This window comes from Ochotona curzoniae, unplaced genomic scaffold (assembly GCF_017591425.1).
Source record: "Ochotona curzoniae isolate NIBS_2020 unplaced genomic scaffold, NIBS_Ocur_1.0 contig_2692, whole genome shotgun sequence".
In the NCBI taxonomy this organism is placed as follows: Eukaryota; Metazoa; Chordata; class Mammalia; order Lagomorpha; family Ochotonidae; genus Ochotona; species Ochotona curzoniae.
The window spans coordinates 5,845,914-5,868,657 of record NW_024465556.1 but is presented as its reverse complement, the minus strand read 5'-3'; the positions used below and the strand labels follow the sequence as shown (position 1 = coordinate 5,868,657).

The 22,744-nt window shown below is 33.0% G+C and overlaps 1 long non-coding RNA gene across 1 annotated transcript; it reads left to right on the top strand.

Moving 5' to 3' along the window:
* Positions 1–1,245: 1,245 nt before the first annotated feature.
* Positions 1,246–22,330, top strand: LOC121153479. Its single transcript, XR_005883402.1, has 3 exons — positions 1,246–1,347; positions 2,930–3,015; positions 22,236–22,330. It is a non-coding gene; the product is annotated as an uncharacterized LOC121153479 (long non-coding RNA).
* The last annotated feature ends 414 nt before the right edge of the window (positions 22,331–22,744 follow it).

Genomic DNA, 22,744 nt, shown 5'->3' with positions numbered 1-22,744 from the left:
TGTACACACTCTGTCTTCAGCAATCATGACTTACATTTAGGTTTCTACTCCATCTCTGATTCAGAGGGTGGTTTCTTACTGTGGGTTTCTACCATGGAAAATTGTGATTTTTATTTTCTGTTATAGTCCTTTCATAACATTTTGTGAGATGGTAGCTTTCCGTAACCTTTTCGCTTATAAATATAGGAATATTTTTTTATTTTTTACAGTTTGTTCAGTATTATTAATGAAGAGACTCTTCCAATATGCTTATATGCCGAAGTGGAAATCAAAGTTTCTGAGATAGTTTCTATGAATTTAAATTTAGTAATACTATTAGCTTTCTTTCATGAATTTTATTTCACTTTTGTTCTATCTCTTCAGACTATAATTTTGGTTTATATACTTATTTTTTTTTATTAATTTTCATGTACGATGCAATATAGGTTTAACCCTGAAGATTTTAACAATTATGTGTAGACAATGGATATAGAACCAGCCACTGTAAATTTTCGTTTTTTCATTACTTAGTTGAATAGTTTTCTTTTATAGGTGCCAATCGACTGCTGAGTATAGAATGTTTTTCCTGTGTAATTCAAGTTTTTGATTAATCTTAAATCACTATTACAGTTGGTTGCCACAATTGTAAAATAAATTTAAATTCATACTACATTAATTTCCATAAATTTGACCTAGGTTTGACATGGTATAGTTAATGTTTAGGTGAGCTGGATCTTTGTCTTGTTTTTCTTAAGATTTATTTATTTGAAAGACAGAGTTTAAGAAATATAATCCTCTTGGTTCATTCCCAAGTGTCTACAGATGACACTGTGCTGGGCTGAGCTAGACCCATTGAATCCAGGAGCTCCATCTGGGCAAACCTCTGCCACTTTTCCAGGTATATTAGCAGGGAACTGGTTCTGAAGTGGAGCAGCTGGGGCACAAACTGGCTCTTGTGTGAAAACCAGCATCACAGGCAATGGTTCAACTCTCCAGGCCACAGTACAAGCCCTCAAGTGAAACTCTTGTATTCCCATATAAAGATGCTGTCTCTTTAATTACTGATTAGATATCCTCACTTTTCCAGAATGCGCTAATTGTATTCAGTACCAGGGCAGATGCTAAGTCCCCACCCTGTTTGCATATTCAGTAGAGTACCAACTTCTTCCTTATAAAAAGATGTGGAGAGGATACATGAGCTCTCTTTCTACCAAGAACACTTACAAGTGTTAACTCTTAGTTTTGCTGTTCCCACTGCAGAGCGTACTTGATCTACCATTCTCATTTGCACCCTCCCACCGCAGAGCTTAGAGGAACCTTCCCCACTCTTCAGGTCTACCACTCTTCAACAGACCTTCTGAATTACAGGTATTATTTTCTGTTTGTTTTTTGCTCTGCTTTATGGGCAAATATTTGTCCCACCCATGTTGGTTATTTATGTAGGGACACCCAGATTTACATGTAAATATGTTTACTCCCTCACTTCCAAATACATTCTACTCTTATTTACACATTACTGGTTTTTGCTGAGTATTTCTATCTTTGCAGGAGGCAAGAATTGCACTTTGTGTTGAACAGTTGATTTTGATTATCTGTTGGAATGGGTAAAAAAATACTATTAAACATAGCCTCAAGGAATTGAAAGAATGTTCAACAACCAAAATCTTGTATACAGTTACCTTGAAAGAAATTTTGACAATTTTTAACTAAATCTACTGATACATACTATATGGCCTACCTTGGGCATCCCTTTATATTTACCCAAGCAAGATAAAAAACAAAACATTAAGAGTTCAAGAAGAATTTGAGATTTTATCTCACAGTACTGAGACTGTAGCGATGAGTTTGTAAGCCTAGCAAGTATTTTCCTTCATACAAAACGCTGGAGCATAGTCTTTGTGTTTGCTCTGCCTGTACTTCCCATGACCAGTGTCTCCTTGGTAATCTTTATTCTTGGCACAGAGCTGGTGTACCAAAATCCAAGCTCCCTGGTTGTGGATATTTGGGTGGATCCACATATCTGGAATGACAGACCTCATTTACTCATTTACATAGTTTTTTAAATGTCATTTTCCCCTATAATGTCTACACGAACCACTGTATATAAAATTGTGAATAGTTACCATAATTGTTCCCAGCTCCCATTTTCTCCTGCATATATTTTCACCATTTTCCTTACTAAGCTACTAAGCCAGAATTTCACTGAACTGCATTGTAAGCCAAGTTACAGAGTTCTCTCTTATTTCCCAGTGTTGTATTCCTGGGGAAGAGACTATTTTTCTAGCACAAAGAAGGGAACCAGTGTCTGCTGTCGGTATACAATATAAAATTAAGTATAAATTAAATGTGCCTGCCTACCTAAGGTAGCTTTAGTCAGTAAAATGTTTTGAATGTGCATCAGCCTTAACAAATGTACAAGGCATAACATAAATTACTCTCTGCCTTCCACTTTTTGACAGTATATTTCTTGCATAAATTTTGCTTTTTGGAGTGGATAGGAAGCTGTAATATGATCTACATAGAAGAAGTGATATTTTCAGCAATTGAACACACACTCATGTCTACAGAAGAAAAATTTTACCTTAGTTACATTTTACATTTTCTTTTTATAGTCTAAACATGGTTCCTTTTTGTGCATTGAGAATATGGTATGTAAATTAAATAATTATATTAGAGAAAAGTATGTTTACACTACTGGTGCCATAGATATTTAAAGTTATCTTTTACTTGAAGTATGAATTTGGGAAACAGTAAAATTCATGGTTAAGTTTATATAATTAAGGTTTAAATATTTTTTATTCTATAAGTAAGATTTGCATTAAGTATTACTTCTTTTTTATATTACTTTATAATAACATTTTAATTTACATTATTGTCAAAGGTTTAATGTTCCAATACTCTACTAAAGAGTTCAAAAACTAATCAACAAAAGTTTTTTTTTTTTTAATAGCCCATCCTATATTGTGGCAGAGGCTACAAAAATAATCAAATAACAAGATATCATGTCAATTTTACTTCCGTACTGTAAATTTTAAGGTAATCACATATTGTTAAAAGTAATGTAGCATACCTTAACAAATTGACAAATATATAAAGCAAAGTCTGACACAAGTGCATTTGTAGGAAACTGATATACTGTATGTTTCCTTAGTGTATTACTGAGGCCATAACTAAACTTTTAATGCTTCAGTTTCTTCGTATTTTGTTATATGAATGACAGTATACAAGTCAGCATATTGTTGCTCAGAGCATGGTAGTTGTCATCTTCTTAGCAGATTGTGAAAAAATCTTGACAGTTAATGTATTGCTTTTCCTCAGCCTGGCTGTGGCCCTTGTAATTGCTTGACTATTTAGATTCTACCAGAGCTTCTGTGTATTTATCCACTCATCCCAAAAAAGAGTTTTTGAGAGGTGTAGACAGCTGGAAGCAGTAGGTTGTCTCAGAGTCAATGTTAAAATTCCAGTCTGAAGTAATCTTTTATCTTGAGTTTTTGTGATCTGCATGGTTGAGCTCAAAGGGACTGCCAAGACTGAAGCATTAATGCTCCTAAAGCATCGTGGTATTGTGATCTATGAATGCATTCTGATAACTGTAATAAATGTTATTATATAGTCAAGTGCTGATGAAGTGCAGAGGAAAAATTACGCTGGTAGGAATACCTAACAGAATTGTAAAGTGTTCATGAAAATTCACAGGAAAGACAATTTTATTGTATGTCTCCTAGCTCTGTAACAGTCTGTTGAATTTCCTATCATGAGTATTATTTGTGCACAGCTATTCCTTTGAATGTCACATAAAGACATGAGCAATTAATATGCATAAGGTCCTTTGAAAACAACATGAAATAGAGTCAAAGAGTCTAGATTTCATCTAGCTGAAAAATTGTGTGACATCTGTACTTTGTATGTTCTTATAAAATTCTCACTAATACCAATGAATTTTATGTATACACACACATACATACTACATGTTGAGTGACAAAATTTCTAGTATATAGTAAACAAAAAATTCTTCATTCTGTAAGTGTGTATAGAATTAATATGACATTGAGGGCTTATAAATAAATATTTATTGAATGTTATAAAGGGACTACTAAGGGATTTCAGGCATTTCATTTCTTTTCCTTCACATTTGGTCAAAATGCCTAATAGAGAGATGACTGTCCTTTTCTGCCCTATATAAATGGAAAGAGCTCAAGTACCTGTTGAGGATTCACAGGAGAGCCTTCAAGGAAATTAAAAGGCTGGAAAATTAAATATATTGTGTAAAGGTTAAAAGAACTTGAGTTAGAGGAAGAGAGTGAAATTGAAGCATATATGGCTTATGTAGAATATAGGACACTGGAGAAATACTCCTACTATAGTATTGCTCTACCTACTACATTAAAAATCAACATAAGAAAACAGATACAAAAATAGTCATAAAAGCTGAACAGGAATTGGTTTTGTGATGTTTGTTACTTTATGTAGTTTTGGAGTTTTTTTTTTTTCTTTTAATGTTTAGGAAAGCTTGAGTTGGTAAGGCCTTTGGTAACCTAGCTTACCTAATGGCCATATTCACTCCAGTCTCTGAAGGGTAGAGAAATGAATTGCACTAAGAAAGAAAACAATAACAGAAAGGGGACAAAACAAAAGTGAAAAAGAAGAAATAAAATGAAAACCTCATTTCTACATTTTAAAATGTAGATCCCCTTGTATTACAGCTCTTGTATAAGAAACCCAAGCAGAAAACAAGTGAAAAACACCTGGTTGCTGTGAAGCTGGCATGTATCTCCATTTTGTCTTCACTTTAACTGTGGTATATTCCATATATATACCATATATATCTTTAAGATACGACATATACATATTCAATCTTTAAGATACCATATATATGCCAAATATGCATGTACCAAATATATGATATATCTGATGTATCATATATATGTAATAAAATGAATGCTTACAAACAACAGGTAGATAAAAATCGCATATATGTGTACATGCCTGTCTTGTGTAAATAATGGGCTTTGAATAAAACATGAGTTTGCATTTTAAATGCATTTGGTTTTTAAAATAATGTACCTCAGATTCATCTGTGGTCAACCTTCTTGGTGAGACAAAAATTGGCTGAAATCCATATTATTGAAAAAATGTTGAAAATTGTATTTTGTGAGAAATGTCCTGATTTTTAAAATGAGCCTCTTTTAACAGTACATAAATAATGTTTAAAAATGCTTTATCAAAATATAGATGTGATCTTAAATGTTGAGATTTTTATTAATATGCAATATTTTGCATTTTTTGATCCAATAGTAGAAAAATAAAATAAAAGTGAATATGTGACTTAGAAACATGTATTTTTAGCTCTCTCAAAGACTTGCAAATTCATTTATTATTCAGGTACCCAGGAGAAAAATTTAAAATAAAGAGAATAGTTTTCTTTGAGAATATATTTAAAGGATTGCAATAAACTAGTCTTTACAAAGGAATGGGGTAAATTGTGTAACTTATTTGTAACTATATTTAAAAAGGAAAATTAAGTTTTTTCCTAATTATAATGAAAATATTTTATTGTTCTTTTATTTCTTTCTTTTAAAACATATTCCTTAAAGAGGTTGAAGATATTTATTGATGTATCCAATCATACAGCCTGTGCAAATTCTTGGCTAAATTGTCCAATTTAGATAATCAGATGGCCAGAATTTTCATTAGCAATGCATTGTCACTGTGTGAATTTGCCAAGGTCATAGTGACCAATACAATGAGTAAATTACAGAGAAGTTAATAAGACCAAATTCCCGGATGCTCTTCCAAAACTAGCTTAAGTTAAAGTGCACCATTTTCCATTTCAGCCTTGCCCAGATTGCAGCTGCAACTCCAGCTGTTCCAAAAGCCACAGACCTTATAATATTTACTACAAATATCTTTTGCCAACAAGTATCCCAGGCCAAGTTAATTAATCTCTCCAGGTTAATAAGCTTTATTTTTAATCTAACTATCAGAATGCTGTAATTTTGTGTCATGTATGAAAGATTAGTGCATATGCAAAAGGAAACAGGTCATCCATTTGGTACAAAATCTGTCACCTCTTGGAAAATCAATAATATGTAGTCCCAACAGAAATTGAGTTTGGCTGGGCCTATAGATCCACTAATGTTAAAGTTAAGAAGAACCAAGTCAAACTGCTACAAGTAATATCAGAAATTGTTTACTTAATTAGCCTGATCAGATGTGTAAATGCTCTTATTGGAAAAGTGTTGAAAAAGATTGAGCTGATAATAATTTAACAAGGAATCCCACTACCTTTTTAAATATTGAAAAGAACTATTAATTCAATATAAACAGTATTATTTAGTGTAACTAAGTGCATACTAAATAAACTAATAAAATGTTAAAATCTTTTAAAGAGTTGGCTTTGGCCCAATGTTGGAAGTACAGAGCAATCTTGGTTGTGTACAGTATGACTCCTCATAGGAGCTTATGGGATATGGGCTATTAACATTTTTTAAAATTATTTTGGCTTTGACTAGGTGTAATTTTGGTGTCTTTTCCAAGAAGTTTTTCCCCATTCTTATATCTTGGAGAGTGTTTCCTGTGTTTTTCTTTAATAGTTTGATGGTTTCTTGGTGTAGATTTAGGTCCTTCATCTGTTTAGCACTGATTTTTGTATGTGACAGGTGCTGCTCTTGCTTCTTAATTCTGCAAGCTGTTATCCAGTTGTCCCAACAGTATTTGTTGAAGAGACCAGGCTTTTCCCCTGGATTGTTTTCAGTTTCCTTCTGAGATTAGTTGGCTGCACATGTGTGGACTCCTTTCTGATGTTTCTATTCTGTTACATTGATCTTCTTCTCTGTTTCTGTGCCAGTACCAGACTGTTTTGATGACCACTGCTCTGTAATATGTGTTGAGGTCTGGAATTGTGATTCCTACAGCTTGATTTTTATTCTTCGAGATAGCTTTGGCTATTCATGGTCTCTTGTGTTTCCAGATGAATTTTGTATTTTCTTTTTTATTCCCAAGATAAATGTTTTTGATTGAGATTGCATTGAATCTGTACATTACTTTTGGTAATATGGACATTTTATGATGTTGATCCTGCCAATCCTTGAACATGGTAAGTTTCTCCATCTAGTACAACCACTATGGAAATCAGTATGGAGAGTGCTTAGAGAACTGCAAATAAAGCTGCCATATGACCCAGCTATCCCATTACTATCCAAATGAAATGAAAAGTGCATATGAGAAAGGGATTTGTAATCCTATATTTATAACAGCACAATATGCAGTATCAAAGACATGGAAACAACCTAGATTTCCATCCAAAGAGTGGCTAAAGAAACTGTGGGACATCTACTTCATGTAATGCTACTCAGCCATTAAAAAGAATGAAATTATATCATTTGCAATTAGATGGTCCCAACTAGAGACCATAAAGCTTAGTGAATTAAGTCAGTTGCAAAAGGACAAATGCCATATGTTCTCTCTGATATAAGGCAGCCTTCATGCAGATTGTAAGATCGGTAGCCCTTTCCATACTGTTTTTGCTGCATCTCATGAGTTTTGATGTTTTTGTTTTTATTCTTTTTTTTTTTTTTCATTTTTTTTCTTTTGTAGAATTCATCCCTGGCTCATAGACTGAATGGTGGCATCATTTTCCCCCAGAGGGTTTTGTGTTTTTTTCATTTCTTCAGCCATACCTTGGTTATTTTTCTACTCCACGATGCTTTAAATTCTTGTTTTAACTTCATACGTGTTGTTGACTTTGTTTCATGACTTCTGATTTAAGGGAATGTATAGTGATGGCATTATAGAGACTACCAAATTCAGATGTGAAGATACAATGCAGTATGCATCCCCTACTCCCAAAGCCAAGATGGACTCTCAGTGAAGCTCTTGGACATATCTAGACAATAGGGTGCTGCACTGTCTGACATTGCCTGTGCCAGCAATGTCAGGACATAGTAAAATAACAGACTGGTTGACTTTTGACTGCTTATGAAAGACTATACTGTTGTAATAATATGGGGAAAATCAGTTGAGGGGTTGGGAATTAGGGGTGGGTAGGGAAATCCCAAGCCCTATGGGATTGAACCATAAAATTCAAAATTACAAAAGGAATTGCTGTTTATATTCAGTAAGAATCCCATAGTTCACAGACTTTATTTGTCAAGACCTTTTCATGGTTATTTCTGAGATTCTTATATAAGTATTTTTCACTTGTGAGAAGTATTAATTTCAAAAACCTCATACATATTTTTAAAGTGCCCCAGAAAATAGTGAATTTTCAGCACAATACTCAGTCATTCCTCTTCAATAAATCTTTTGAGTAATTTTAAATGGTTTAGATTAGAATAAAACTTTGTGATCCTCTGTCATTAAAATTCTATGCCTCTGCATATTTTCAGGATAGTAACAATAAACTCAAAAAGAAGTTTACACATGAAAGTTGTTATTTAAAATTTGACCATCAAAATATTAGAAAATCACAGTCTTTTCAAGGAAAATTGCTCTTACAAAACAATTTTTTTTTGTTACAAAGAGCAAGACTAATAAATTTTTAAGACTAAAATAAACAATCAATGCATGGTTTGAAAAATGTACCTTTGTGGAAAATGAGAAAATAAATGATTTCGTCTCTGCTCATATGCATAATTAAACAAAAACTTGTATATATTTTGCATTATTATGTCATTTGGTGGTACTGGTGACTGATAGAGCAAGGATGCAAATCTGAGCAGTTCTAGTTTGTTAGCTCTTCCAGCATTCAGCCTGTAGACAGAACTATAACCCCAGGTACTCCTGCCCTGCTTTTCAAAAGATAAGCCTAATCTGTGCCTTACATTGCTTGCCACCCCACCCTGTGGATTCTTTCCATCCACATAGCACCCAGAGAGGTGACGCCCCCTGAGTCTAAAATGCTCACAAAGCCCTCTGCCCAGCTGACTGAAAGACAGGGCTGTCGCCATTTTGCTCCCTCTGTTTGCCTGTTGTCAGTTGGCCAAACTCCGCAAATTTGTTTTCTGTGCTTAATTTGATTTCCTCTCTCTTCTGCACCTTGTTCCAAAAGTGACAGCCTAAGGCACCTAGATTTGCATTTGAGTGTCAAAAAAAATCTTTGTGTCTTCCTTATTTTGTCATTAAAGTAATTTTTTTTCAAGAAAAATAAAACAGTTTTGAACTACAAGACTTGTAGATTTGTGAATGAAAGCAGGTGTAAAGAGTAAATCATTATCATAGAAGTAAAATTATGAAGAATATTTTCTCTATGATATAATTACCTGTGTATTTAAATCATTTGTAGTAAACACAAGAGTGAGTAGCAGGTAATCCCAACATTTCCATCTTCCATGTGGCATATTTGATTTAGCTCTGATTGGACTAATTTTATGAGAAAGAGTGTCTAGGCAATTGGCAGTGACTGGTGAACATGAGCCAATCATGAGGATGCTGCCCTTAGCTTCTTTAAAATCCAGGGCATATTCATAAAAGTGCTATATGTGCCCACACAATCTTTGGTCTGTAGCATTCATTCTCTGGCTTTGTTAAGGATAAAGGCCGTGGAATATATAAAGGCAATAGCTAGCACCTACGTACTCTGCTTTTCTATGACTTGTTAATGTGAATATGAAAATGCCTCCAGAAGACACTAGTAAAGCAATTTTATTGAGAGAAATTGGAAGCATGTTGAGGTACTGGTAGATGTGGAAGCACATTTTTCTTATATACCCACTGTAGACACTGAAGGACCCGTGTTGCTCTTTGGTGTGGTGGGAAGTTCTGCCTGCCCCTTACTAACAAATGATGGCTTAGAAGGTGGGTCTGTCACCTAAGGATGACTTTTTTGGTGTCCTATCTGTTTATTTCTTGTATTTTGCATACCCCTTAAATTCTAATGAGAGTGTAACCAACACTCTTGATGGATCTTTGTTGCTGTGGGTGAGGTAGAGTCTTTATCTCTGGAGCTTTCCTGAATTCAAAGTGATATTTTCTGTGAGTTTTGATACTGCTGGTTCTGCAGACTGTTGCTGCAGCAATCATGAGGAGTGAAATCAGCAGGAACATGATGCCCAGCTTCTCTTTCTCCACATCTCTCCTCCCATTTTCTCTCCCTTGTTATGAATCACTGTTGCTTTACCTTTAAGGTAGGTAAAACTACTTAAATGAACTTTTAAAAGTATAATGACAGTCATCCTTATTCGTTTTTGTTCTTGGTAACACTTTATTATTTCATCAGCTAGTATGTGGTATGTACACCCTTTCACACACAAACATTTTTCATAGTTTTGTCATAAGAGGAAAGTTCTATTATTTCTTATTTATTCATCCTAAATTTTGTCAAACATTCTTGAAATTTGTGAAGATAATTTAAGCTTCCATATCAACTTATTAATATGTTGAGTCATAAAGAATGGATTTCTATTAAATATTCTGTACCATGAAACGTACTTAATCTGGTCCATTATACTTTAAAAAGTCACAAGTTGAAATATTTTATAAAGTAATAAAGCAATATAAAACAAACTAAGCATCTCAAAAAGGTGCTATACATCATTTTCATTACAGAGTTTCAAATTAAAAAGAAGTGAGATGACATTGTGTACTTACTATTGTTATAGTGTTAGGTTAGAAATACTCAGATTCAATTTATCCCTTCTCATTGCGGTAATGTTTATAATTCTCTCATGTCCAACTCAATTGAGCTGTGTATTCCTGAACACCTTGAAGTTTTGAACCATGTCACTTTGTTTTTCAGAGCTTTCGATTTTCTTTATATGTTGTAGCACATTTTGGTTTTTGTGATTCCTTACATTACCCAAATGACTAGTAAACCTTGATGCTCACGTGGTGCCTGAGATGGGGTAAAGCATTTCAGGCCAGCTTCAGATGCTTTATTCCCCTCTAAACGTTGTTTGCCTTGTTTGGCTCATTGTAATTTAGATGACTTTTTTCTGTGACTCTGAAACCTCCTAACTTTATAAAATTTATTTTATTTTTGGTTATTGAGGAAGGCTTTCTTTTGCCATGTAATATCTGATCCTACTGTGTGCCATCTAAAAACATTGTTTTTTCACAGGTAGATTTAATGTAAAAACTCAGTTCTAGCATGATGATATAATAAAGTTGGAAACTAGAATTTAGTTCAAAATCTGTATCTGATATTGTGTATTGATGTAGCCATGAAATAATGGTTCTAAGAGTATTTTTGCCTTCAAGAAACCTTTTTGTTTTTTTTACTGTGAATGACAACGAGGTAACCTAAGTGAACCAGAAAACAAATGTTCCATAAAAATGAACATGAATCAGCCTTTAACCTGGTTATGAAGACATCCATGTCCCTGAGTGGAGTGCCTGAATTTGCTTCTAACTTTGACTTGTAAGGTCTGCTTCCTGCCATCAGACCCTGGGACACAGTAGTGGTGTCTCAGTTGGATTCCTGCCTCCAGTGTATGACATCTGAGTTGAGTGCTCATCTCCTGCCTCTGCTCCTTGCTTTATCTGTCTAGTTTATCTTTTGGTGACAGAGCTAGAAATAGACTCTTTCCTGCATGCACAGACATATCTCTCTGCCTTTTTAGTAAACATAAATATTCTTCCCTGAAAAATAAATCCCTACATTCAGTATGAACATAGTTAAATATTTTATTAAACTAATCTTGTGTTATATCTCTCACACGCATTTAATTGTCCTCTCTGGGAAAATTTCAGACTTTAGAATTTAATGCCTATTTGATTTGCAGTTAGAATTGAGATGCTTTGTATTTCAAGGATGTCAAACAGTTTTGTGTATGTTTCATACAGAGGGTTACCTATACTGTGGTTAAATGGCTTGTACGAGACTCTTCACCTTTGCTTTCTGATCAGATAAGTATGTGGTAGAAGCAGATGGCACAATCCAGTTATTAGCAGTTGGCACAACAGGTAAGAAATGGGAAAAATTTAAGGGCTATTGAACGCTAGGGAACAATATTCATCCTGGCACATAGGGAATTAACCATAAAGCTCTCGTTAGTTTTAATGAGTATGTGTGCCCAATCTGGAAATTCATATTGAATCAGCACAAAGTTGGATAGCACAGGTGGTTAATTGTCAATGGATTTAACATTTTGCTCTGGATAGATTAAAACACCACAGCGTACAAACCTATTGCTCATAAGTAAAGATTTGGGAAACACAACTGTTATTTTTATGTTTGAAAAATAAAACTAAGTCCACCAAACTAACTGAAGATTTATTCACCTTGATAAATGTATCTGCAAGTGGATACCTTTCTTTCCTTATCAGTAGTTCTTGAAAATGTTAATACTTTAATAATGTCATTATTAAATTTTATGTACTTTAACTTTTGATAGTATTCCTCTGAAAAATATATTCTTAATTATAAATTCATCTTTCAGTACCCATACACTTAAATCATTCTTTATAAAAACATTTGCAATACAAAGGCCTCAATGTATTACAGGTATGCTTTAGTGTGGATGGGTTTGTGATTTTTTATCTTGTTATGTAATCCAAAATAACAATAAGTAAGCATAATATTGAGCAAATCTGGGCTGTTTTTTGTGGGTTTTTTTTTTTTTGTTATTTATGTTTTGCTTTTTCTTTTTGCTGCTATTGTATAGAACATTTTAAAAATAAACAAGCAAACCAACAAGGAACTTACTGTCATGTTTCTAGAATGTGATATTGTAGAAACTCCAGATAATTATTTTAATTACTTTTTGTTTTATAATACTCTGAAAAGATTTTACAGTGGCTTTATTGCCTTGGAAATTATTGTGCAACTTCTATGAGCATGAGGTCCATAGACCTCATTCCATTGCTTATTGTCTTCATTTATCAAAACAATTATGTTTTTACATCATTTGTTGATACTTTAGAAAACATGCTAAATGTTTTATTTATTTGAGAGAAGAGGGATAGAGACCAAGAGTCCAAGACCAGTTTCCTGTGTACTGGTTCATTCCCTTAAGCCAGCACCCCTAGGATAACCAGGACTAAGCTAGAGACCAGAAACCGAACTTGGAACGCCCCCAAAAGTGACAGATTCTCAAGAATTTGATCCAATGTCTTCTGCCTCCCTGAGTCTACCTTGGAGGAAGCTGGAACAGAGAGCAGAGACTTAAATCCAGGCAGTAAAACCTGGAAGACAGGTGTGTCAAGTGGCATCGAAATTGTTATGCCCAAACTCACACCTATATAATTACTTTTAAAAATCATACTGACTTAGAGATAATAGGAAAAATGAACTCAAAATGTTATAATTAGTTTTGTCAGAGAAAATTTAATTATACATTAAATCAAATGTCTGTTAATCTAATTGAAGAATTCCTATTAACATACATGCTTTCTTTGAACAATTTCAGTAGCCATACAAACACAGATGTAGGCTATTGGATGTCATATGTTCCTGGATAGGCAACTTAACCTGTCTGAACCTCTTCCTTGCGACATGTTAGAGATCTAATAATAAACACATATTAGAGATCTAATATGTATTTTTAGATAAAAAGACATAGCTCAGTCCATCTCTGTAACTGAACATTTCAAAATTTTTTTCTGGTAACTCTAACAAGCAAAGAGATATCTTGAAAGCAGTGTGCAGCCTAGTCATTGCCCTATATCAGGCTTCTGATTTAGTACGTCTGGATTAGGACTTGACAAGTTCATATTTAACAGGCCCTCACAGGTGTCTCTGTTGCACACAGTGCCTAAATCAGAAAATAAGATGTTACCGTAGAAAAGAGGCTGTTGATTTTAAGAGAAACAAAATAAGGTTATCTCTCTATATATTCTAATAAGATCAGTATATCTCATGCTTCCTGGTTTCTGTATTGAAGGCAAAATGGTAAATAAATTTCAAGTCTGTTCACATAAAACCAATCTTTTTGATCATATACCATGTGTCTTCTTTATTCAAAGAAATAGTTTGCATACTGGTTTGTTAGGTAAATGAATGAAAACAAAACTTTCATTAATATGAGGGCCTTTCTTTTAGTCTTTATATTCTCATATTGACACATATGGGAAAATGTCATGTTTTTTTCTCAAGTATGATGAGACAAATAGTTTGCTTCTTTAAGCATGGATAAAATAAATTATTTCTTCTGTTCTTAGTCTGTGATTTGAATAAAGTTGTTTTTCCTGAATCATATCTTATGTTAGAAACTATCAAAGAAAAATTATGTAAATTTGTAACTTACCTAGTGAAATTCAGTCAAACTGAAAAGCCAATAATACAATAATCTGAAGAAACAAATGGTGGAATGGAAGAAAGTATTTATAAATAAACCATATATTTGATAAGGAGTTAATATTCAAATTATAACTACTTTCTTATTACTTACTAATGGTAAGAAAATAGATAACTGAAAAATGCAAAACTTAGTTCAATAGATATGGTTCAAGATGAGGCATACAAATAGCTAAAGGTTATACAAAAAACCTTACTCAACATCATTGATCATCATATGAATCAAAACAAAAATGAGATCATTTTACACCTTTTAGAATTGGTATTATCAACAAATGAAAACATAAGATGCATTGATAAAGAATAAGGAAAAGAGAAGCCTTGAGTATTAAAGGCAGGAATGAAAATTAGTAGTATAAGTCATCATGGAAAACGGTGTGAAAGTTTCTTACATAAGTAAAACAATTACCAGGTGATAGAGCAGTCATACTTCCGAAAATAAATATGATGGACATAATATGTATAATGTATGATATATAATGTGCAATTATATTGCATGCAGTATACAATATAGTAAATAATATATAATGAATAAAATGATAATATATAATTTAATGCTATATAACATACAATATTTTGTCTCCCACTGATTTTGGATTTGGTTCTTATTTTTGAAGTTTGAGATGCATCATTAGATAACTTACTTTAAACAATTTTCAGTTTTTAATGTAATGCTGAATGCTATATACTTTTAACATTTCCTTTGCTGTCACAGAATTTTGTATGTTTAATTTGTGTGATATTATTTCAGCCTTTTTAAAAAAAGTATTTATTTATTTATTTAGAAAGATCGAGTCACGTATATGTAGAGAGGGAGATGCAGAGAAAGATCCCCAGGTGTCTGCAATGGCTAGAGCTGAATAGATCAAAGCCGGGGGCCAGAAGCCAGGAGCTTTTTTGTGATCTTCCATATGGGGTGGCAGCAGCCAGAAATTGAAGCCATTTCCTCTGCTGTTTCCAGTCTGTCAGTATGGACATAGATTGGAAATGTAAAAGATACCTTGATATGGGAAAATGGTGACTCCTAGCAGGCTGTGAAGTGCAGTTGGTATAGCTGTGTCTCTTTCTTCACTGAGCTCTGGAGTCTTTACTGGATTTTTTGAGTTACTTATTTCTTTGAAAGGCTCCTGCTTTGATTTGGCTCAGCTCTGGCTGTTGAAGTCACTTGGGGAGTGAATCAGTGGATGGAAGATCTTCCTCTCTGTCTCTCCTCTTTTCTGTATGTGTGACTTTGCTATAAAAATAAGTAAATCTTAAAAAAAAATAGATGAATACAGACATTTACATATGTTTTTCCTATGACTATGTCTTTATATTCATTTTTCTGAGTATGCTTATGTTTGGATGACTTAGCATATAACATTTGTTACTTTGTAATGGACTGTATTTCAATAGTATTCTAATGACATGTGATTGTATAACAGCAATCACTGTTTTTAAATTAAAAATATTATTTTAAACTGGATGTTTTTGATCAAAGTCTTTCAAATCCATGTCTTTTAAAATATAGTTGCTTACAAACTGAATTTTTGCATATGTTGGACCAAATGAGCATCAATTTTCATGGTTGCATTTTTCAGGGTCACAGTGAAGATATCGTAAATGTCTATAAGTAACTGTTGTGAATATTCCTCTTGACAATGCATGTGTTGAGATTTAATCTGTAAAGTAAATATATGTGAATTTCTATATACACATACATATGCTTTCTTTATATGTCTATAGTTTCAGTAGTTTAAAGAGCAAACATTTTGTAGTTATTGGAGTTTCACTTCAGGTTTGTTAGGTTTGAAGAAACATTGTCACATTTTTTTCCATAATATGGTTTATTTCTTGAGGATCGACCTGAAGAATACATACATTGGTTTATTATGTGTCTAGTATTTTTTTTATCAGTAACAAATTTCATTTTGGAGGAATAAATTCTAATGTTGTTTTGCACAGTAGAGTGAATATAGTTGTTATTAATATACATTTTAAAATAACTAAAAAAAAGAGTGTGTGTTCTCAGCAGAAATAATGTAAAATGTTTAAGGCAGTGGATTTGTTAGTCATGATATTTGATAATTTGACAATGTATAGCTATATTTTAGTGAACCCTCAGACTATATTTTCATAATATACTCACTTTTTACAAAAGTTGGAAAAATAACATCATTTTTATCTTTGTCATATTTAGTAAAACATGAATAAAATATAGGGATATATATATTTTACTTAACTGTAGATTTAAAATATTTTGAATAGGAAAAATGACAAGTGTAGTTATTTTTTAAATTGGGTTCTCATAGGAAAATGAAAGCAATGTAAAAAGAAAAGATGATCCTAATCAACAAATGCAGAAAAGGAAAAATTGTCTATTCACAAATAAATTGAAAACTCAGTTTAAATTGTAGATTCTACAGCTAAAATCAGGTTAGCCTGACTAATCAGTCCCTATAGTACTCATAGCCATTCCTTCTAGATGGACAAATCAGTTTCACACTTGTATTATTTCTCTGAATTTGAATTTTCTATCTGTTGAAATGCCAATAAGCATTAAAGATTCACTTCCAGTGGCAGTTTTCTGTTATTCTCGGATAGCTTGAGTCTGGCAGAATCTCTTTTGCTTTGCACCTTAATAGGACTCTCTGTTATATTGGAGGTAGTCATGTGACAATTTATATCTCCACCATTAGATATTGAACTGCTTTACAGTCTGTGTTATGAAATTTCACTCTGCCATCTAGAATTGTTACTCTCGTATGGCAAATGCACAAATATTTGTGAATTGAACTGACTGAAATTGTCAAGTTCTCATTTTTACCTTGACCACAGCATGACTCTGAGAAGCATGCTGATGATGATAGGTAGTAATTTTCTACAGTCTCTCAATGCTAAATTGTCACAGATGAAAAGACAATTTAAATGAGCTTTCATGGAGTTATTTAAAAGGTAGTTTTAAAATGTCTTTCAGTGTGCAGTTTTCAGTATTGCATGGAGTGTAATTAATTGGGAACATGCACAGTAAGATTCTGTTTGGATTTTATCATTAAATACAAAATTCAAAAAAACTATCTACTATGAAATATTTGTCCATGTATTATGTGTGATTTATTTCCATGATGGTGTCACATTCTTTTTTTTTTTTTACCAAAAAAATTATTTTGAGAAAGGAGTAATGTTTATTGATTATAGAAGCTTACAGAGGATGAACAACAAACAAATATTTTCCATAGGCTATTTCCTTCTATGACTACAGTGGCTAGAGCTGGACCCAAGCAGATGCCGATGTAGGCGGCCGGAATCCAGTTATCTGAGCCATCAACCATCACTACTGTCCCCGCAGAATCAGTGTTAGGATCCTGAGTAAGGACCCTGAACCTAGAATCCAACCTAGATACTCTTGTTTGAGATTCTGGCATCTTATATACTAGACTAAATGTCTGCTCCCTGTATCACAGTTGTAAATCATGATGTAGAGGAAACATGTTAACCATAGTTACATATAACAGAATCTGTGAAGCATGGCAAAGCTTTGATGTTATATGTTGAGACTCCTAGCCACTTTTAAAGTACGAACAACTTTATCCTTCAAACAAGAAAGTGTTCACTCTGCTGACAAATTTCTCAAGATTTTATTATAGTAGAATAAAAAGGTGATAGTAGAAAAATATTTGGAGTCAGTGTGGAAGTAGTATGAAAGATATTGTTCCTTATATTGAAAATGGGTCTCTCAACAAGGACAACAGCTTAGGCAGAAAAGGGAGGTTGGGAGATGATGGAAAAATCTGGTATTAGGGTTTAGAGACTTTTAAATATTACATGACCTAAAGCAAAATAAAACTTTACCATTAAACTTAATGGTAAGTTCTAAAATATCATTAACTATGAAATACGATGCAAAAAGCAGTCATTTTTGTGTCTTCTTTCCAAATTTCCCCCAAATATTTTAGGCTTTATGATATCTTTGGGCAGTTTTACATTGTTTCATTTTGCAGTGGTTTTTTCATTAAATTTTAAAAGAATGGTCATGATTAAACATTTTCTGCTATGATCAAAAGAAGGAAAAATTAGATGCAAATACTGTGTCTAGTCATATCAGTGCTATAGAAAATTGACTCAGTGCATAATACAAGATATTTATGTTATCATTTTCTCAAATGAGAGATCATTCAGATACATTCTTTGACCCATTATGTATTATGAGAAAAGACAATTCATAGACAATAATAGTAATTTATTTCAATTATTATAGTATACTTAAGCAATATATGGCATGTTGTTTAAATTTTTTTTTCAGTTCAATTCACTTGCTTTAACGTGTTTAAGTGTTTACAATAGACGATTTCAGATAGTTACAGATTTGCAGACTGCAAGAATATTTAAGATATGCCCTATTGTATCACAATCTGCAAACAGAAGAAACTGAGATAGATTCAGTTAAAACAAGGAAATAGTTATGCAGTTGGAAATGAGTCTTCATCATAATGAAGATCGACTCATACTTTTTCTATGAATGTAAGATTTTTAACTAAATGGAAAATAATTTTTGGAAAATTCAAGGATATATTGGTACCAAGGAAAATAGGCTACTCCATTTATGATATAAAATTAATGAGATATTTAAAAGTAGTGAAAAATGATGATATTTACAGTGAAAACATGTTTTATTGACACTCATACGTTACATATTTGATGTTTCCTATGAAATGAGGTGCTAATGTGACTGATTAATCAAGCAAAAGTTTGCAATTGAAATTCCTACTGACAATAGAAACAATTTTAAATTCGTGTATATTTCAATATGGTTATGTCAAGTAAAATCTTCAGGGCATTTGTGAATGTATTGTTAACCTAGACAACTAAGGACTTCTGAAGTGGTCATAGTTATTCATAAATCATATTGTTTTTACAAAGTTCTTATGGAAAAGAGTTACAATGGGCATAGTTATGCAAACAAAGCCCATATAATAAAGGGGAATATATTGGGCACGTATTTTAAGCTGTATTTATATCTGGTAGTTAGATGGGGAATTTTACACAATGATAAGGTTTGCCATGTCAGATTACTTTTTCTTTTTCTATTATTAGCAGTTATGTAATCTGTCAATAACTTTACTTATATAAATTTACTTGGCTTTGATTAAAAAGAAGATACTGATTTAGGAAAAAAAAAACCCTTAATTTTATATCATGTACATAAGGAAGTGGACTTGAATGAACTTAATGACATGCGTATATTTGTCATTTTCTGCATTTCACATTTACATATGAGAAAGGTTATTGAGGGCTAACTAAATTATATCTGCAGATAATTTTGGCTTAAAAATGAAAATTATTAGTTAACAGAAAGTGTTACAGGATAAAGCGATATTGCTGCAGACATTATATGTATAAATGCAATATAATACAGAAAAAGGTTTAATAAAATAATTTTTTTATCTTCTACACTTTCTTTGATGCTTCTTCTGGTCCCCTAGAGAATAGAAACTGATGACTTTTCTGAGTGAAAGATATATTTCTCATGTTTTACTTTTGTCACTGTGCAATTTATTTTTGATTAGTATATAACAAATATAAATTGAAAACTCATCATGCTGAGAATATGGGCATAAAAATTTTTATTTCCAATGCATTTCCCCTTCTCCAGGGAACAGTAAAGCTTTCAAAGACTTCTGTCATGATATAATTTTTTCAAGATGATTTTGGATACAAATAACTTAATCAGAATATCACCACAAAATATAACTTTTTGGGAGGCAACATTTTAGCAACAAGCAAGCTAGGAGACGATTGAGAAGATTTAAAATATTTAAATGCAAAAAACACTGTAAAATTCTGAATTAATCTTATTTTAAATATTTAACTTCTAGATATTCTAAATTAACACCATTTTCAAGATTAACAATGTTAGAAAATATGATATAATATGTATTATATTTAATATATTTAGATTATATACTATTACCTAGGTTTAAGACATACGTGTATTTCACTACAATTTATCTACATGTGTCAATTGCTTATACTGTTAATAAATTTGTCATTAATACATAATTTTAAAGAAGACAGAGTTTTGTTTGTTATGTGCCTTATAAATATTGATGTCAGGCACAACTACAGTATTCTACCTTCATAAGAGGGATTGATGATCCATTTCCACACAGAAAGCATGAGGTGGAAAATTAGGAAGGAAGTCCTGAGTCAAAAATTAACTAGTGCCACTGATTGTAAAGCAGACTCACTGCTTTGATTTTGTGCACAACAGACTATTTCCCACTTACTCCATAAAGTCAGTTTGGAACACGACTTCTTAGGTAGTATAATGAGCTTGTATATCATGAAATAAAAGTTTCTAAATTTATGTTAGAACTTAGTTGCTCTAATAATTATTGCTGTAATATGTTGTGAAGTGTTATGAAGCTGTATATATTTTTAAAATATTTCGCTTTTATTTGAAACACAAAGGAGCAGAGAGTCAGAGGAAGTGAGAGACAGTCCATCTGCTGACCCACTCCCCAAGTGCCCACAACATTCCAGTGTATGCCAGGCTGAAGCCAGGAACTCGGAATTCATGGGTGATAGGGACTCAAATATTTGTATCATCACCTGATGCCTCCAAAGGAACAGGAATTAGAAGCAGATCAAAACACAATCCCGGGCCCTCGGAGGATGTGGGTTGACTTACTTCTTCACTGCTGCAACAATTGTCTGCCTTTCAGTAAAAATTAAAAACTTTAATTTTGTGTTCCTTAGTTTAAATTCCTACACTGTAATACTTTATGCTTTATACATTTTATGCTTTTGTAATTAAAATTTAGCCATGGATACATTTTTTCCAAATACATTATTCAAAAATTCTACCTTTTAAAATTATTTATTTTTATTACATACAAATACTATTTTTAATAATGAGGTTATAAGAGATATTTGAGTCACACCATAGATTTTATATTCAACAGACTACAGAATTTTACTTATTTAAAAGTTCATTTTTTAGTGTAAGTGGGTGGAACACAGGAAGAATTGTTCCATTTACTGCTTTACTCCCCAAATGCTGGCAACAGCCAGGGCTAGGCCAGAGAGGACAGGTCCCAGGAACTCCATCTGGGTCTCCTTTGGGAGTGATGGTGATCCATGTGCTGCCAAGAACACTTTAAAAGGAAGCTGTGCCCAGTAGCCTAGGCAGAGCTGAAGCAGAAGTGTCCCATGTGAAACTGGCTTTGCCCTATGTCCCATAATGCCCACCTCTAGAGGGGTATTTTTCAAAAGTGAGTGATTTTTCAAATGCACATAAATTTATATTAGGATATTTCACAAGGTCCCAGTTTTGCTTTAGTGAGTTAAGCAACCACTTGTGGCTGCAATACACCATGTGGATGTCAGGTAGGGTCCCATCTCCATTTCCTATGCACTTTCCTGCTAATGTCCCTGGGAATGTAGCAGAAGATGGCCCAACTGATTGGACCCCTGCAGTCACCTGGTAAACCCAGAAAAGGCTTGGGTTCCTGGCTTCAGTCTTGCAAATCCCCTGCCACTTCAGTCATTTAGGGAGTGTGCCAGTGGATGCAGAATCTCTGTCTCTGTTTTTTCCCTTTTTCTCTGTAACTCTGCTTTTCAAGTAAAATTTTGAACTTTTAAACTTCTCAAGCACTTTTGAAATATATTTGCTTGAGAAGTGAGAAAGTGAATTAGTTTCTTGCCAGATTTCAAAACATTCTTAAACAGAATATTATTTCCCTAATATCTTCATTCAATCCCATAATAATAAAATGAAATATGGTATAGCCTTTTAGACTACAGTATATTTTAGATTCATAGTGTTGTTTATGTTCTGCATGTTGGGGTTTTCCCCAAAAGGATGTATTGAAATTCTAACGCCAAATGTGCCTGTATTTAGAAGATGCAAACTTTAAGGAATTAATGTTATATGAGATCACAGGTTAAATCCATGATAAAAATAACATCCTTCTAGGAAAAGAAAAGAAATCCCCTTTTGATTCTCTGTTTGTCTCTCTCCCTGTCTCCGCCATTTATCTAGGAACAGAATGCACCTTCAGAACACAGAGATAAATGCCAGCTACGTACAAACCAGGAGCTTGTCCCCAGAAGCTTGATTTTGAACTTCACTCTCCAGAATCGTAAGGGATAATTTTTCGTTGGTTAAATTACTTGGTCTATGCAATTTTGCTATACAACCCAGAGCTAAACAGTTGCTGAGAAAATTATGAGGGGATGCAGTATTACTGCTGTCTTAAAACAAGGCATGTGTTGTATTATATAGCTTTCATGGGTGAGGAGTCCTGGCGTTGGGTCTTCTGGTAAGAATACTAAAATTATGCCTTTTCAATTTTTGACAGTTTGCATTCACTTAGATTCTCAACAGCGAAAGAGTGGGGGTTTCCAATAACATCCTTTGCAGCTTTTTGACAAAGGGATTCTAACTTTTTTTTCTGTCATCCTCAATTTGCATGAAAATACTTGAAAATATTTTTCAGAATGTGATATTAAAAATGTTATTTTAGTGCAAAACTTAAACCAATGCAGGTT